Raw genomic sequence first — 19,256 nt, 5'->3', positions numbered from 1 at the left:
TTGAATGCTAGTATGTACATCAAGCCATTCCCTTTGAGATTAGCCAAAAATCAATTCGAGATTGACTTGAGCCACTTTTGTTGGACCAGGTATACTCCACATTATTAGGAAATCTCTCTCGCCAAATGTCTACCAACTCAAATTTGTCTCGTAGGTCAAATAGTGTTGGACTTGAACAAGTTGCGCTTTTTGGATGATATCTGTCTAATAAATTGTTAATAGATACAATAAAATCTCCACCTAAAATGATAAATGCCTTAGGGAATTTGTTTGACCAATATGTAAGCTTTTCATCAAATTTATCAAAAAGAATTTTATTATCTGTTGAAGTATTGTATCCATATATATTCCCAAGAATTACAGTTTGTTGGTTAAGTGAAATCACTAATACGAGAAGGTGACCCAAGCTATCTGAATCTGACCCTAGTATCTCCACTCCATATTTATTTCTGAAGATGCTTACACCAGCCGAGTGTTCTGTGCCATGTGAACACCAAATATCATTACCCCACTGAGATTTCCACCATCTGTAATCATTATTAATAGAATGGCATTCTTAAATCAAACAAAAATCTGAATTGTGCTTTTTAGCGAACAAAAATAGTGCTTTCCTTTTGACACTAACCCTGAGGCCCCTGGCGTTAAAGAATATTAATGACAATGACATTAAACAGGAACAACAACAAGAAGAACTAAATAAAACAAAAAAGAACCTGTGAAGCAAAGAAAATCTGCTTTTTTATATTACTTATATCAAAGTCAGGCAATAAACGACAAATACCCACCCGGGAATAATCTAAAAGTAAAAAAAAAAAAAACGAATCTACAAGTTCAGTGTATAACTAATACTGTTATTGTCGTTAAATTTCCACTTAGAAGTCTTAAAAGAGCCAAATATTATTATAAATAAAAATAAAAATATTAATAAAACATAAAAAATGAATAAAAAATAAACAATAATAATAAAAATAAAAAACAATTATAGTCATCTAATAGTTTAGATTCAGTTGAATTACATGTGTGCAATAAGCTTAACACTTCTTAATAAACATAAAAAATAGAAAGGAAATAATTAGAATAATAATAATAATAAATTCAGATTCACTCTTTACATTTGAGGCTAATTGCTAACAGAAAAGGTTGCCTGTTGAGTAAGTACCATGCTTTAAATGTTAGCTGCTACATTTTTAGCGGTCAGTCTTTTACCCTCAATCACAGCAAAAGGACCATGAAAGCCAGCTCTTTTCCCCTCTTGTCTCGCTTTCTCTACCATCGGCCACAGGAGAGATCTTGCATCCTTATCTTGCTGTGAAAGATCCTCGAAGATCTTAAATTTTCTTTTCTTTTAGATAGTTTGACGTTTTGGCATCATTCCAAACTCTGTCCCGTTGTGATCGCGATGAAAACAGGACTATGATGCGGCGAGAGGATTTTTCCGAAGCAGATCTCGGTCCCAAGCGGTGTGCGATGTCTACTCCGATGGGCAGCTCTGCTGCGATGTTTGGGGAAACCTGCTTGAAGAGGTCGATGATCATCTGCTTTACATTCTCCCCTGTTTTTTCTGGAATGCCAGCAACACGTAAATTCCACCTTCTCTTGTATGCGACCAAATCATTACACCTCTCACAAAGTTTGTCATTGACTTTCTCTAGTTTTTCGATTTTCCTTTCAAATTCTTTGGACTTTTCGTTCAGGCACTTTACCTCTTCACCTTGGAATTTGAGGGAGTTGATTATCTGTTTAATAGAATTTGAGTTTTCAAGTACAGTTTTTTCAACCCCATGAATTCGGCGCAAAGTCTCTTTGTGCATGGCTTCCATCCTTTGCAAGAATCTCATTAGCGTTGCATCACTCACCGTTGGACTGTCAGAGCTTGTTTTACTTTTTTTGGCAGGATTTGGTTCGGGTGTTTCAGGTAAAGACACAAATTGCCCAGGCTGTGTATCCATTTCAGAAATTAGATTTCTCCTTGCATAGCTGTGTATTGCGACTACAGTTTCTTCTTTTTCGTCCATGGTCTGTGCAGCAGTTTTAGCAAACACGTTTAAGTTAGCAAATAGCTGTCAAAATCACTCGTCTTTCAAACTCAGCATACAAGGAAGCTAAAAAAGAAAATAAACAACTAAAATGATAGCTGTTTAGCTCATAACTGTTGTAATATCTGAGTTAGTTCCTGAACATGAGTTTATGCCTGTGTCCGAGCAAAATTTAATAGCTACAACAAAAGCGACTTGCTACGACGCCATCTTGGCCTCCCCCTATGTTGGACACTTCACGCACTCAATGGCCGCAGCTTTGCTCATGTAGTGGAAGGGGCGGAGCTATCGGGCGCACATGTTGGATAACTATTTATTTTGGATTGTGAAAGCAAAGTTCTCCTACGAGAGTGAGTATAGCGCCTCTCGATGGTGAATGTGGTTATACTCATGGCAGGTATTATCTGGTAGTTTGGTCATTTATTTAGCTTATTTGGCAAACGTCATCAGGGAAACAGTTTGAATTTCCACTTCGTAAAAAAAAAAACATTTGTGCTCCATTTGGCACGACACTACATACATAGAGGCTGTGTCTGAAACCGCCTACTACCAAAGGGCATAGATTCACCAAGAGGCGACACTCTAGTGTGATTTGGGAAACAGCCACTAGATGGCGTGGCAGCCATTTTGGAATGAAAATTCCAATAGAACAACAGCATATTAAAATAAACTATTAAAAGTGCTGATGATTGTGATAGTAAGTGTTGTATTGTCGTCTTTCAGGTTGTATCTCAGCTTTAATGGGCTTTTTAAAGAAATAAATAAAAAGCAGCTGCTTGACATCCCGACAGCAATAAGATCCAATGGACAGCTGATCGCTTTCACTCCAAAATGGCGGAATCCGGGGCTGTTGCTGGGAGTTGTTGTTGCAATGGAACGTTCTATTGAGTGTCGCCTCTTGGTGATTCTAAGCTCTTTGCTCCTGTTCATGAATTCTCTCGCGGGGCATCATGGAATAGCGCAGCGTGCATGGGATGCACACTTCAGAATCTCGCCAGAAGTAGTAAGTCATCCAGATACTTCTCGCATACTGATTTTTCGAATTCTATGAATTCTGACATACTACTCGGCCAGCATACTAATTTTAGCATACTATACAGTATGGAAGTATGCGGTTTCGGACGCAGCCATACTGTGCTGTTGAATGTGTAAGTGCATAAGTACATAGTGTGCCATTTGGAACGCAGCTATATACTAGGGACGCTCATATAGACCGTTAAAGCGTTAGGATGCAGTTTTAATCAAGAGATAGTGAAGGGCAATAGTAAGTTACCTTTCTTGTAGAATTGTGCTTTAAATAAAGAACTTTATGTTGACCAGATTTTTAGTTAATCATTTACAAGTTAATATTGCCTATATGGATAGTGACTTAAAAAAAGTGAACGTAATGGTTGTAAACTGTAGAGTATTTAAGGTAATGGGCAGGCTAGGCGAAATATGGTAAATTCCGGTCATACGCTGCTGTTATGAAACCCCATGAATTCGGCGCAAAGTCTCTTTGTGCATGGCTTCCATCCTTTGCAAGAATCTCATTAGCGTTGCATCACTCACCGTTGGACTGTCAGAGCTTGTTTTACTTTTTTTGGCAGGATTTGGTTCGGGTGTTTCAGGTAAAGACACAAATTGCCCAGGCTGTGTATCCATTTCAGAAATTAGATTTCTCCTTGCATAGCTGTGTATTGCGACTACAGTTTCTTCTTTTTCGTCCATGGTCTGTGCAGCAGTTTTAGCAAACACGTTTAAGTTAGCAAATAGCTGTCAAAATCACTCGTCTTTCAAACTCAGCATACAAGGAAGCTAAAAAAGAAAATAAACAACTAAAATGATAGCTGTTTAGCTCATAACTGTTGTAATATCTGAGTTAGTTCCTGAACATGAGTTTATGCCTGTGTCCGAGCAAAATTTAATAGCTACAACAAAAGCGACTTGCTACGACGCCATCTTGGCCTCCCCCTATGTTGGACACTTCACGCACTCAATGGCCGCAGCTTTGCTCATGTAGTGGAAGGGGCGGAGCTATCGGGCGCACATGTTGGATAACTATTTATTTTGGATTGTGAAAGCAAAGTTCTCCTACGAGAGTGAGTATAGCGCCTCTCGATGGTGAATGTGGTTATACTCATGGCAGGTATTATCTGGTAGTTTGGTCATTTATTTAGCTTATTTGGCAAACGTCATCAGGGAAACAGTTTGAATTTCCACTTCGTAAAAAAAAAAACATTTGTGCTCCATTTGGCACGACACTACATACATAGAGGCTGTGTCTGAAACCGCCTACTACCAAAGGGCATAGATTCACCAAGAGGCGACACTCTAGTGTGATTTGGGAAACAGCCACTAGATGGCGTGGCAGCCATTTTGGAATGAAAATTCCAATAGAACAACAGCATATTAAAATAAACTATTAAAAGTGCTGATGATTGTGATAGTAAGTGTTGTATTGTCGTCTTTCAGGTTGTATCTCAGCTTTAATGGGCTTTTTAAAAAAATTAATAAAAAGCAGCTGCTTGACATCCCGACAGCAATAAGATCCAATGGACAGCTGATCGCTTTCACTCCAAAATGGCGGAATCCGGGGCTGTTGCTGGGAGTTGTTGTTGCAATGGAACGTTCTATTGAGTGTCGCCTCTTGGTGATTCTAAGCTCTTTGCTCCTATTCATGAATTCTCTCGCGGGGCATCATGGAATAGCGCAGCGTGCATGGGATGCACACTTCAGAATCTCGCCAGAAGTAGTAAGTCATCCAGATACTTCTCGCATACTGATTTTTCGAATTCTATGAATTCTGACTACTCGGCCAGCATACTAATTTTAGCATACTATACAGTATGGAAGTATGCGGTTTCGGACGCAGCCATACTGTGCTGTTGAATGTGTAAGTGCATAAGTACATAGTGTGCCATTTGGAACGCAGCTATATACTAGGGACGCTCATATAGACCGTTAAAGCGTTAGGATGCAGTTTTAATCAAGAGATAGTGAAGGGCAATAGTAAGTTACCTTTCTTGTAGAATTGTGCTTTAAATAAAGAACTTTATGTTGACCAGATTTTTAGTTAATCATTTACAAGTTAATATTGCCTATATGGATAGTGACTTAAAAAAAGTGAACGTAATGGTTGTAAACTGTAGAGTATTTAAGGTAATGGGCAGGCTAGGCGAAATATGGTAAATTCCGGTCATACGCTGCTGTTATGAATGGAGCGGCAGTTGTGAGGAGGAAGTGTGGCGTGCACGCCAGGCAGACAATGCCGATCAGATAATGTGGACCAGCTATGGAAGGGTGGGCAGCGTCAATGGGTTTTGAGGTAAAGCTAAGTTTGAAGAATCATGTTATGTGATGTTTTAAGTGGGGTAATGCCTGTAATAATGTGTATTAAAATAGGATGTGCAGTCGGAGATACCTGCTGCAGGTGTTGCTGGGTGTTGCTAATGCTGGGTAACAGCTATCATAGCTGTGTCCAGGTATGTGATTAATGATTGCAATACATGTTTATTACATTGTGTTGTGTACGTGTATTGTAAGGGTTGTCTTTGAGGTTTAAAAATGTTTGTGATGAATGTTGCATTTTAAATGTTTTATGTTTTGATATTGATGGAAGTGTAATAAGGGTGTTTTTTCTGGCTCTGTTTCAGGAGATGGTTTATGTCACTGTTTTGAATTACTATTATAAAGACTATGGAGTATTGCATATTTGCACATTATCTAAGACTGGGGTTTGCCCCAAATTAGCTAGAAAATATTGCACGTTTGCTCCTGATATGAAAACCTAATTGTGATTATTCTGCTCACCTGCTACCAAAGTGTTTTTGTGTAATTAATAAAGGTTATTTAAGTGGAGGTCCTTTTTCTTTTTTTTCTTTCCAACGAACTAGGGGTAACACATGTAAAACTGCGATGTAAAATGCAATGCCGTCAAAAAAAAATTTGCGCACCAGTGCAAAAAGCCCTTGGAATGCTGGTGTAGTTCTAGTTAAATTCAAAACTGCATATGCGGCCAGTCAACTAATCTGTCAGTGTTCCACAAGTTAACATTTACTAGTCTGTATTAGCCAGCTCATGCACTACAATGTAACAGACACTGTATATTATCACCTTGATACTTAAGCTTTCTTTAAAAATATTTTGTGTTCAACAAACTAATTAATTCTTTCAGTTAATTCTTTGTGTATGAGTATAGCTTACACTAGTGTATTTGTGTGGACCCCTAAAATAGCGGCGGCCACCCAAGTATAAAATTCTAGCCTAGCCTCTGTAGACTACCTGTCTGTTCTGCTCCAGAGCCCTTTGTCTTGTGGGTCCAGGAAGGCTGTTTGTATGTCTGGATACAGCTGTACAAGTCTTTCAACATTGAAAAATGCAGCCTCTGCACATCCTCACAACCAGAACAGCTGACAGAATGGTCAGGATGACCTGAAAAATATAAACACCTGAAATCAGTTGAATTGTATTTTGGCTTGCCGAAGTGATGATGACACAGGATTTATTTTTCACACAGAATGTGCTGCTACCTATAATAAATGATGTTTTGATCCTGGATCCTTGCTGCCATTCACTCAGAGATGGTTTGGACATTTGATTGTGTCTAAATGGTAATGAATTTAAGTTACAAAAACATTGCTAGCAGGACCATTGATCTTGTAACTTATACAAATTGTTGAGTATTGAACAAGTCAGCAACCAAACTAGTAAAAGTGATTATTATTGATCTCTACTCAACTATGATTAGTTGTCTTGTTTCTGCTGCCCAGATGGTTTCTCCACCTGCTGATAAAACAAAGGGAAATATATGGTATTTTTACATCAATGAAACTGCAAACATCTGAACTATAAGGTGGTAAGCAATGAGCATCTCATCTTTTCTTATAAGCAACTAACTGAATAATTTGTCACTGGTAGTACCTAAAAACCAAATGCCCCTTAGAGTATGGCTCATAGCTGTCCACACATCAGCCCGGTGGCTTGTGGTAATACTGAAGACATTGATCAGCAGGTCCAACTGAGATTAGAGTGAAACTACAATTTGGCATCCAATACTGCAGAGAAAGAGAACCCCACTTTAGGTTTACAATTAACAAAATATTTAAGACAGAAATGTATTTATTAAGATTTTTCAACAACTAAAGGCCTGTTCACACCAAGCATGATTATGGTAAAAATGTGAATGTATGCATATTGTATAATGTCCCATACACACATTTCAAGTAATTCTGCTGTTAATTCTCAAATTGTATTTTCTGAGAGTTTTAAAATATTTTTTCTCTCCCCAAAATGACTGAAACTGATTTACCTTATAATTTATTTTTCTTCATGTTTTTGTTTAAATATTTATTCATTTATTTTCTTTTTGGCTTAGTCCCTTTATTAATCTGGGGTCGTCCCAGCGGAATAAACCACCAACTTATCCAGCATATGTCTTACGCAGCGGATGCTTTTCAGGCTGCAACCCATCACTGGAAACCATCCACACTCATTCACACACATACACTACGGACAATTTCACCTGCCCAATTCACCATAACACGTTTTTAGGCTTGTGGGGAAAACCGGAGCATCCGATGGGAACCCACGTAAACACGGGGAGAACATGCAAACGCCACACAGTAATGCCAACTGACCCAGCCAAGGCCTCACAGCAAAAAGGTTGTTCGCGTGGTTTCCGTGGTTGTTAGGTTGGTTTCCGTCATAGTCTAAAGACATGCAGTACAGGTGAATTGGGTAAGCTAAATTTTCTGAAGTGTACAAGTGTGAATGGGTGTGTATGGATGTTTCCCAGAGATGGGTTCCAGCTGGAAGGGCATCCAACATGTGCTGGATAAGTTGGCAGTTTATTCCGCAGTGGCGACCCCAGATTAATAAAAATTAAAAAGAAAATGAATGAGTGAATATATATAAATATATATATATTTATGCAAGAAACATCTCATGGATGCATTTGGGACACATCATCAGTGATGTATCCTGGGATCATTGGGTGTTTCACGAGTTCACACTTGCAATAGTTTCAGAATAAATCGTATTTGGCGTGCTGTCCGGGGAGAGGGCTCTGAGCTCGGGGAAGACACCCAAACTCGAGTCATTTCTCTTATCAGGAAACAAAGAGGAATAGGGATTCGAGCGAAGTATCTAGCCCGGCCCCAGAACGCTCCCCCCGGGATAGTAATGCTTAAGAGGTGAGGTGACGGGGTGGTGGAGGGATGCTAAAGTCGTAAGATGCTGCAGGTAAGACAGCTTTGGTATATATAGGGGTTTGGTCAAGAACTGATTGGATAATAGAATAATTGTCAATGACGTATTTGATACTGAAACTTCTGCGCGTGCTCCTCCTGAAATTTGTTTATAAAACATCACTTCGGGTCTCTCAACATCATACACTCTCACCCAGGTGACCCAGCCGGGGTTGATCAAGTCCCGACTTGTGTCCCAATAGCAGTCCAGGGATCTGCCCTCTTAATCCACAGCCACCTTGTGGCCTTCTCTGTGGCTTCACTTGCGGATCGAATGGTCCTTTTCTTTGCCACCTCAAGCGACTGAGGACTTTGCAAAGTGAACGCCCTGCAAAGCCTCTACATCCTATTTCTATGGGCTCATAGAAAGTTCTCCAGCCTCTCTCCCTGCACTCCTCCACTAATTCCTGGTACTTGGCGCGCTTCCTCTCATTTGCTTCTTCAATGCACTCTTCCCAAGGCACTGTAAGCTCCAGAATAATTAGCTGTCTTGAAGCTTCTGAGATGATTGTAATGTCTGGGCGGAGACGAGTTTTTGCGATGTGATGAGGAAACCTCAGCTGTTTTCCCAGGTCGACCTCCAGCTGCCAGTCCGAGGCTTTGTGAAGGAGGCCTGTTGTTAATTGTGGGAGGGCCCAGGGTTTTTCTCCAACTTTAATGAAGTGGACTGCCTTCTTTGGAGCATGATGATTCTTGCTGGTGCTGATGGCTGAGGCTAAGCTCTTAGCAATAGCCTTAAGCACCTGGTCATGGCGCCAACGATAACGACCATCAGCCAGAGCCTTGGGGCAGCTGCTGAGGACGTGTTCTAAAGAGCCTCTTCCAGAGCAAAGAAGGCAGGAAGGTGTCTCATTCTTTCCCCACACATGGAGGTTTGATGGACTTGGCAGTACATCGTAGACAGCTTGTACCAGGAAACGGGCTCGCTGGAAATCCGACTGCAAAATGTTCGCCCCGGTGATCCTACGTTGCAGTGTATTCTCCCACCTAGTCCATGCTCCCTGCTGCTGAAGTCCTACCACCCTGCTGACTCTCTCTTCCTCCACACTTGCTCGAACCTCTTCCTGGAGTAGGTGGTGTCTTTCCTTGCCGTGGACCTGGCTAACTAAGGTCTGTGGAAAATAGCTCAAGCCCACTCTGCCTGTCGCCACAGTGCCCACCAGAGCCTTTTGTCTCAGGCGTGACTCTGCCACCTCCACTGCTTTCCCAGCATTCCATTTCCTGCCTGTCCTAACCTCAATGCAGGCTGATGACAGCTTGCAGTCTCTAGAGTCCCTTTACTGTAGGGCTTCTCTGGTGCGTACGACCATGAATTCTTCCGTGAGGCTACTTAATGGCAGCTGCAAGGTGTTACTCATCCGGTACAGTGCAGCACTGGTAAGGCTGCGTGAAAGGCCCAACCATTTTTGAAGAAAGCCACTTATCTTCCGTTCTAGTGACTCAACTGTTGACATTGGGACTGCATAAATCAGCAGAGGCCACAAAACTCGGGGCAGAATTGAGTGCTGATAGATCCAGGCTTTGAACCTACCAGGCAGGCCTGATTTGTCAACCTTCGTGAGCCAAGCTCCAAGTTCTTTTTGGACTTCTGGATGGCTGCAGTGTCTTTTAGGCTTGAGTCAAAGAGCTTGCCAAAACTCTTGACAGGTTGCTCAGTGATGGTTGGGATGACACTTCCTGAGATGATAAAATGGAACTGGTCAACCACTTTCCCCTTGTATATATATATATATATATATATATATATATATATATATATATATATATATATATATATATATATATATATATATATATATATATATATATACATATATTGTGGCGAGTATACTGATGCGACGTCGCCATGGTCCCGAATTGAACCCAGCTGCCACCTCATCACGGCGGATCAGTCACAGCTGGGAGTCATTAGAAGACACAGATATTAGCAGCACCCAAGCAGCAGAGTGTGAGCATCATTTCACCCAAATGACTCCAACGCTAATATCTGTGTCTCTCGCTCTCTTCCCTAGCGGACTTGAGCAGCTGAACCACTGCACTCCCACACACCAAGGCACGGCCTCACTCTCTCCCTGGAGCATCAGCGCACTTATTCGCCAGAAGAGCACTTTGATACATTATCTTCACTTCCTCACTAATTGTAAATAAATCACCCTCCAGGGAAAAGTTTGTAACACCATAACTTGTGTGACAGTTTTTCCTCTAACTCGCAACTATATATATATATATATATATATATATATATATATACATTGTAATGCAATTTAAGTCTAGAATAGTACATAGTGCTATGTAAATGCAGTATACAAAAAGTATACATTTATTCACCAATAAAAACAGATTAGGATGCCAATAATCTTTTTTGCAAACATGGAAAGAGCTTAAATAAGATATGCAATATAACTACTGTCATATCAAATACTACATTTGTATTTATGGATATCTGCAGAACAACTGTAAAGAGTCAATAAAGAAAAATCTTTTTTGCCAAATCAACATGTCAAATCTAAAAAGGTCGTACAAGATCAGTATAGCTCAAAATGTGTATTTATTGACAAGACTGCAACATATTGTGGTAGCATGAGAAACTACATGTTTACTTTCCTCATCTCTTTACTGTTACATTATACTAATCACTGTTACATTCACGGACAGAGAGTGCAATTTTGTGACATTGTGTGAGTTGTCAAACTGATGAAGATGTTCTCTCAATTTATTTAACCTTTTTGTGTTAGCTTATGTTTTTATAACTTGAAGCCCAATTGAACCATTGTTAAATTTATTAAATTTATAAAGTATATTTAGCATGTATGGACATCTAAATGCATATAGGCAACATATTAAAATATAATTTATAGCTGTGATGTAAAGCTGAATTTTCAGCATCATTACATAGGTAATTATCAATTGAGGCTGATTTGCTGCTAAAGAATAATTTCTGATTGTTATCAATGCTAAAAACAGATGTGATGACAAATAATTTTGTGCAAACAATTTTTTTTAAGATTTATTGTTAAATAGACTACAAAGCTTAAATGGTCAAGTACACTACTACAGTCAGTGAGATATCTTAAGAAATGTATATATATATATTCAGCAAGAATGCATTAAACTGACCAGAAGTTAGATTGTTCCAGGTACTTAAGTAATCCTCGTTTCCCGAGGGGGGAACGTAAATGCTATAGTGGAGAATCCACTTATGGGGATTTTGTTCAGAAAGCCAATCATCTGACAGAGTATGTAAACGGGCCAATAAAATGCCAATGAGTTGGCAGCTTCAGCTTGTGCAGCTGATGCTCGTTGCAATCAAGGCAATATAAGCATAGCGAGAGCACGGCTGAGGCATCATTTTTTTAGATGAAGAGACTTTCACCTCCATATCTAAGGGGCAATCATTAAGGCGATGGAATATAGCATTTCCATTCCCCCACTCAGGGAAGAGCGTTCCCCTTTGGATGCGGAACTTCAATGCTATAGTGGTGAATCCACTTGTAGGGAAATGTCTGGAAAACGCCATAATGGTTGCACCTTACCTTCGCCCCCGATGAGAGGTTTGCCAGGCAAGCGTGAGTGCACCAGAATCACCCAGAGGCGCTGTCTTTCAACGTGTTCCCTGGCCTTTACTTATCCCACTTTAATAGAGGATTTACGGATTTAGATATATTTTTCGGGAGCCGCAAAGCGTCTAGATAATTTCTAGGAATTTAAATAAGACAGAACGTTGGAAAAGCGTGCAGTCCCGATAGGGAGGATGCTGCGGAGGCCACCTGCTACCCAAGTGGGGAGATATGGTGGCAAAAAAAAGAAGGGGGAGTACGCATATAATATAAGGTGGTTAGCGGTGAGGGAAGACACGGGTCTGCCTGTGAGGGGGGACTGCACCGTGGCTGAACAGGCATATGGAATCGCCTAGTAGGGATCACGCATAGCAGGCACCTATACCCTGAACGCGGGCTGACCAGCGGGCAGACCTACAACGTAACGGGCCAGCAAGTGACTCCTCCACTGAGTCAGTGCTGGGGGCCTCAGAGGAATCTCTGCAGGGCTTGCCTAAGCGGGGAACTTTACTGACAGAGTGTATGAACGCACGTATCTCCATGTTAGGAAGAATGGCACAGCAAGCGTGTTTCAACACCTTTACCGAGTTATTTCCTCAATCACCAAGGGTTACCTAATATTCTTGAAAAAACCGGCTCCACTCGGCACCGCGGGCATGCGCCCAAGAGGATGCAATGTTCCAAGTGGAGTTTGCACGCACTTCTGGGGGACACGGCTCGTCCTGGCTTTGATAAGCGAGGGAGATGGCATCCACTATCCAGTGGGCCAACCTCTGTTTAGATACGGCACTTCCCTGCTGCCGACCACCATAACAGACGAAGAGCTGCTCAGATGATCTAAAGCTCTGACTGCAATCCAGATAAATTGGCAAAGCGCAAACTGGACAAAGTAATGAAGGGGCTGGGTCTGCGGGGGCAGCGCTTGCAGGCTCACTACCTGGTCTTTAAATGGTGTGGTAGGAACTTTGGGCACATATCCCGGGCGGGGTCTTAGGACAACGTGAGAGTAAGCCGGCCCGAATTTCAGGCACGAGTCACTGACCAAAAATGCCTCCAGGTCCTCGACCCTCTTAATTGATGCCAACGCGACCAGCAGAGCTGTCTTCAGGGACAGGAGCGTGAAGGAGCGAGAGGTCCGCAAGCCCGAGGGCGGCAGATTTACTCCCACTGTAACCCTCAGATCTGTCCTAGTGCCCTGCCGTGGAGGCTTTTGCAAGAGCGAGCCACGATCTTTACTGCGCAACAGACATGCCACCGCAGTGACTGCATGCACTGCCCGCGAGCACCGCATTAACATGCTGGACCCCCAGACATGAAACGCAGTGCTCGTGCCCATCATCCGGGGACAAGAAACCAGCGCATAAAGAAATGCATAGTTGGAGCGACGTCTTGAAAAAGACACGCTGCACGACCATGTTTCTTTTTTAGGAAATTCGCAACAATACAAACCGCTCTGGAGGACCGGACCCAAAGAATGCCAGGCAAGGGAGAACCCAGCTCGATCATCTGCCGATGCGTGTCACACACTCTGGACCTGGAGACCGCTCTCGTTCACTTTCTCTCTGTAGAACAGCTGAAGGAACCCTCATAGACTCTCTCAGAAGCTTTGTGAAATACTCTAAAGCGAAAATTGATGCCTCAGCCTTGCTCGCGCTGTGCTTATGTTGCCTTGATTGCAACGAGCATCAGCTGCGCAAGCTGAAGGTGCCAACTCATTGGCATTTCATTGACCCGTTTACATACTCTTTCAGATGATTGGCTTTCTGAACGAAATCCCCATAAGTAAATTCTCCACTATAGCATTGAAGTTCCCCATCCGAAGGAGAATGTAGATTTCTGTTTCATATACCGTTTGAAGGACTCTGATTTATACCTTCCAATCCGTCTCAGCATGGATCAACGATTTATCCTTTTTACATCATCCTGTTTCTCAGTATCTTTATTAAATATGATTATTTGATTATTTAAATGAGTATTTAACTTTGAAATGATTTAAATTAATGAATAAGTTAACACACTGCTCTATGTAAGAATGTTCAGTGCATTTGTCTGTCTCTGTGTAAGTTTTTCAGGAGCCACCAAACTAGGTCAGAGGTCACGGAGACCTCAAGTGGAACTGAGGGCTGAGGACTGGAAGCAACTGTTCCTATTGTTATTTCTAGTAGTTAATACTATCTAAAATGTCTGAAGTGATTTTGCTATTTTTACAGTTAATTACCTACATGTTCAAATAAAACTTTCTATTCATCAGTGAATCATGAAAAAAATAAAACAAAAGGAAAAATCACAAATATTACTTGATCAGCAGCAAATCTGCATATTAAATAAGTTCTGAAGAATCGTGTGATGCGATTTATTACCACTCACTTATGTTTCAATGTCAAACTTTTCCTGAAATGGTCTTGCCCAACTGAGCCAGGTTTCTCCCAAGGTTTTTTTTTTTCCCCTTCACTTTCACCCATTGGTGAAGTTTTTTTCCTCGCTGCTGTTGCCACTGGCTTGAATAGGTTGGGACTTGTAGAGCTGCGCATTGATGGATTACTCTTCAGTGTTTGGACTCTCAGCAGTGAATATTAAAACAGATTGAACTGAACTGAACTAATCTAAACTGAACTTAAACTCTGAAAACTGAACCACACTGTTTCAATTCACTATAATTTTCTATGTGAAGCTGCTTTGACACAATCTAAAGTGTAAAAGCGCTATACAAATAAAGATGAAATGAATTGAATTGAGTTGAATAATATTAGCTTTGTTTTAGCGACTAAACTTACCTGAAAACAGCAGTGCGAGTCTCCTTCAGGTGAAGTGTCGTTGCCTTATTTTCACAGCAACTCCCTCTCCGCTCCAGAGACGCATGCACACATCAGTCATGCAGCATTTACATAAACAGACATGATCACCACATAAACAATATAAATAATAACTTTTTATATTAAATATTGAATTTAAAATGTATTTAGTAGTTTTATATACAAACCTATTATCTTTAAAATGTGCTTACAGTGTTTTTATAGTGTTATAGTAGAGTGTGGGAATAAATTTACGAATAAAATGCATTAGTGGTCGGTACTCTGGTGGAATTTGAACGGGAGCGGACGGTCTAACAATATAGCGTTCTTGAGACATAGAGAGAGAGAGAAAGGGAGAGAGAGAGAGAGAGAGAGAGTGAGAGAGAGAGAGAGAGAGAGAGAGAGAGAGAGAGAGAGAGAGAGAGAGAGTGTGAGCGAGAGAGGGTGAGTGCACGCATCCGGGTTGGGCAGTAGGTGAACAAATGCTGAATATACAGCGGGAGTGGTCGGGTGCGGAATAAAATCTGGTGGGAGCGGGAATAAAAATTCAGTCCTGCGTAGATCTCTACCTTACAGAGTCACAGTTTTTTTGTGCCTAGTTAAAGCTGGACAGACTGGCCCAATAGACAGGATGTATGTCACGTTAGGTTAATTTAATATATGCAAGCGAAAACTTACTTGTAAACCAAATATGTTGCCGGATTCTTTCATGGGCATGACAGATAAAGTACTTATGAAGTGATTCATGGGCCTCTGGTCGCGGACTGACGGAGAGCCGCTGTTTGAAGAGCTGAGGCATGACCGAATTATCATGCGTATGTTTGGCCGACCATATATATAAATGTTAGAATTAAAGGGGACGATGTTTCAAGCTTTAGCTGTTGTCGGCCCAACGTATGTGTGCTGTCTGGGTGCTGAGGCCTGAAACCTGACTGAAACGCTTCAAAAACATTGTTCGTCTGCAGAAAGGAGCATAACTGGGCAGAAACTACTTTTTCTAGTGTTTTAGACATAAATGGAAGATTTGAAATAGGCCTATAATTAGCTAAGTTGGTGGGGTCCAGTTGTGGTTTCTTAATAATAGGCTTAATTACAGCTAGCTTGAAAGGATTTGGAACATGGCCTAAAGATAAAGAAGAGTTGATAACGTTAAGAAGAGGTTCTGCTACTACTGGTAGCAATTCTTTCAGTAATTTTGTTGAAATTGGGTCCAATATACATGTAGCTGGTTTAGATATAGTTATTACTTTATCTAGCTCTTCCTGTTCTATGATTTTGAAGCACTGTAGGTTATTTTGATTTAGTGGAATGTTTAATGAATCTGAAGTATAAGGCGGTGCAGAAAGTTTAACATCTTATATTTTCTGTCTGAAGCTTCTATTTTATCACTGTAAAAAACATGAAGTCATCACTACTAATTTGTGGTAGGACTTTTTATTCCAAAGATGACCGATTATTTGTTAATTTTGCAAAGGTGTTAAATAAGAATCTAGGATTGTTATGGTTATTTTCTATCAATTTGCGGAGGTGGATTTTAGAGCCCTCCTATAGCTGAACCTGCTATCTTTGTACGCAATTCTAAATTAGTTTTTTTCCATTTACGTTCCAGGGCACGGGTTGCTGATTTGAAAGAGTGAGTATGACTGTTATACCATGGTGTAGTTTTATTCTCTCTAGCCTTTTTTAATTTGATGGGTGCCACAGTATTTAGTGTCTCAGTAAAGATGGCATCCATACTGCATTACTACATCAAGGTCATTTGCGTTTGCATTTAGAAATAGAGAAAGATCAGGTAAGTTATTTGTAAATTCTTCTTTAGTGGATGGGATGGGTAAGCACAGCTTATATACTGTAGAAAGAGGTCTGTTATATCGTCACTTTGTGTTATAATGTCTACATTAATGACCTTAATTCTATGAGACAAAACTACATCTAATGTATGCTTTAGTTTTGCTTTATCCCAAGTGATTGTAAAAAATTCGGCAAACGCAAGCCCTGATGTATCTTTAGCGTCATCTATGTGGATGTTAAAGTCTCCTACAAATAGTATTTTAGCAGTTTTAACTAGTAATTCAGAAATAAAATCTGAAAACTCTGGGGGTTATACAGTTGAAGTCAGAATTATTAGCCCCCTCTGAATTTCTTTCTTTTATGGTGAATATTTCCTAAATGATGTTTAACAGAGCAAGAACATTTTCACAGTATGTCTGATAGTGTTTTTTCTTCTGGAGAAAGTCTTATTTGTTTTATTTAGGCTAGAATAAAAGCAGTTTTACATTTTTTAAAAAACATTTTAAGGTCAAAATTATTAGCCCCTTTAAGCTATATATTTTTTCGATTGTCTACAGAACAAACCATCATTATAACTTGCTTAATTAGCCTATCCTGCCTAGTTAACTTAATTAACCTAGTTAATTAACCCTTGCATCCATGCAAATGATTATGTGCAATTCTCTTCTCTTTCCTACATTATCAATTGCTTGTCATGTTGATCAAAATTTATTAGTTTGGTCTCTGTTGAATAGTCTCACCCCCCACAACAGTTAATCGTTTGTTCATGGCATAAGTCTTACAGTAACATGTAAAATGGCTGAACATGTTGTCATAATATTCTATCATGATGCATTTTTCTATACATTTGCATTAGACTTTTGTTTATAAGTTAGTATACAATTGGTAGATTTATCATCTGTGAATCTGGACTTTTTCTAATCAAAGTGCATCTCAAAGGAGTTTCTTATGTTCACATTTTTACTTTTGTTTTTTCTTTGTGCTATGCAGTGCTGTCTTTTCTTTTCTGTATCACAATGACATGATCTGCCAACAAATTACAGTACAAAGTTCAGTACCATCCTTTATATCAGAACACCCCTCCAGAGTACACTGTTATATTGACAACATGACTAAGAAATTTGACTGTCTTATCCGTACACAATGACACAAGGACTTTTAATTCTGATGGCACTGACACATTTATTGACACAGAAATTTCGTTTTGAGCATTTGAGGATTTGAGCCAGCAAGAGACTGGCTTTTGCAGGTAATCCATGGTGTTTTGCTATTTGCACACGTTGTTTTGAGAAATGTACTTACTGTTTTGCAAAATTTCAATTCTGATCTGAGAAATGTACAAAAGCGACTGAGAAAAACTGTAAACTAATATAGTTATTTTGTTTCAGCCAGGTTTCAGTGAGACAGAGTGCATTAGGATTATTGTCTGCTATTATTTCATTTACAATAAGTGCTTTAGGTGCTAGTGACCTGATGTTTAGGAGACCAAGCTTAAAAAAAAAAAGTGCAGTTTTTCTGGTTTGATTCTTAATAGATTTTTTTCTAGAGCTCACAGTAAATTTACTTCTTGATCTACTAATATGAGGAACAGACACAGTCTCTATGGGATTAGCCAGGTATGCATTACTGCGATTTAAGTGGGACGAGCAAGAGTCTATATGGCTAAAATGAGAATTTTCACTTACTAGTCAGACAGAATGAAGCATCCTGGACATGTTGTCCAACAGGAGTTCAGCTCCAGCTCAGCTGAGGTGTAGACCATCAGCAACGAAAAGCCTAGGATGCTCCCAGAAAATATTCCAGTTAGTGGCAATGAGCAGCTTCTGTTCTTTACGCAATGATAATAGCCATTCATTCAGAGCAAAAGTCTACTGAACCTTTCATTTCTTGGCGGTAAGTAGGAAGCGGTCCAGAATTGATGATCTACATGGCGGGCGAGGTGCCTCAAACCGTTTCAATCAGGCTCCTGAAGTCCCTCTTTAGGACCTTCATCTGGCACAGCCCCGTGTCGTTCATCCCCGCATGGAGGATGACAGCTCCGATGCTCTCACCAGCACTCAGGATAGCGAGTTCCTTAGCAGAAACATCCTTAACAAGAGCACCAGGAAAGAAGCCGGTAATATTGACAATTATGTTCCCTTCGTAGTGCACTTTGAAAACATTTATGCTATTTTGAACACAGCCGTGGCTCATGACGAAAAGTTATAGGTGACCTATTATTTAAGTGAGCGTGTGTGTAAAGCAATATAATTGCTTTTTATAATTGCTTATAAGTTTTACGTGTAACTAAAGTGGTTCAAACAATAATTCTGCGACAGAGAAACTATGGTTTTGAGAAACACTCCTCACTGCATTGTTCTTTTCCCAAACGATGCATCATACTATGATAGTTCAGCCGTGAGTTATGCCGTTGTTTGGGAAACGCACCCCAGGTTGAGTTAAGTTAGGTACTTCTCTAAATAAAATATAGTGACTCAAAATATGCTCAACCATTTGGTCGAGCGGGCAGGTAAAGGGCTATACCAAATAGATGGAACATGATTTAAAGTTAGGATGTTTTTTCTTCAAAATACTGTATGCTTAAAATTATTATGATAACTTTTGGTTCAACTACAGGTCAGATTTAACGAGCAGGACAGAATTGCATTAGAGTGCAATTTAAATTAATATCTGAAATTCCAGAGATTTGTGAATTCATCTTTTTCCATGGAAAGATAGATAGAGAGAATTCAGTGTCAAAATGCCTGTTTAAAGATGGGTACAGACTACACAGCTAGCTTAAACATTCTAAGACTTGAATTCAACACAATGAAAGACAGATTCTTGTTGAAAGTCTCTTCACTTCTCGATCAT

General features: G+C 40.1%; 1 pseudogene; it reads right to left on the bottom strand.

The window, feature by feature from the left end:
* Nucleotides 1-8,440: 8,440 nt before the first annotated feature.
* LOC130228372 (uncharacterized) lies at nt 8,441-13,111 on the bottom strand (annotated as a pseudogene).
* Nucleotides 13,112-19,256: the final 6,145 nt, after the last annotated feature.

This window comes from Danio aesculapii, chromosome 5, assembly GCF_903798145.1.
Source record: "Danio aesculapii chromosome 5, fDanAes4.1, whole genome shotgun sequence".
NCBI classification, from domain to species: domain Eukaryota; kingdom Metazoa; phylum Chordata; class Actinopteri; order Cypriniformes; family Danionidae; genus Danio; species Danio aesculapii.
This window is presented reverse-complemented; position numbering and strand designations above follow the sequence as displayed.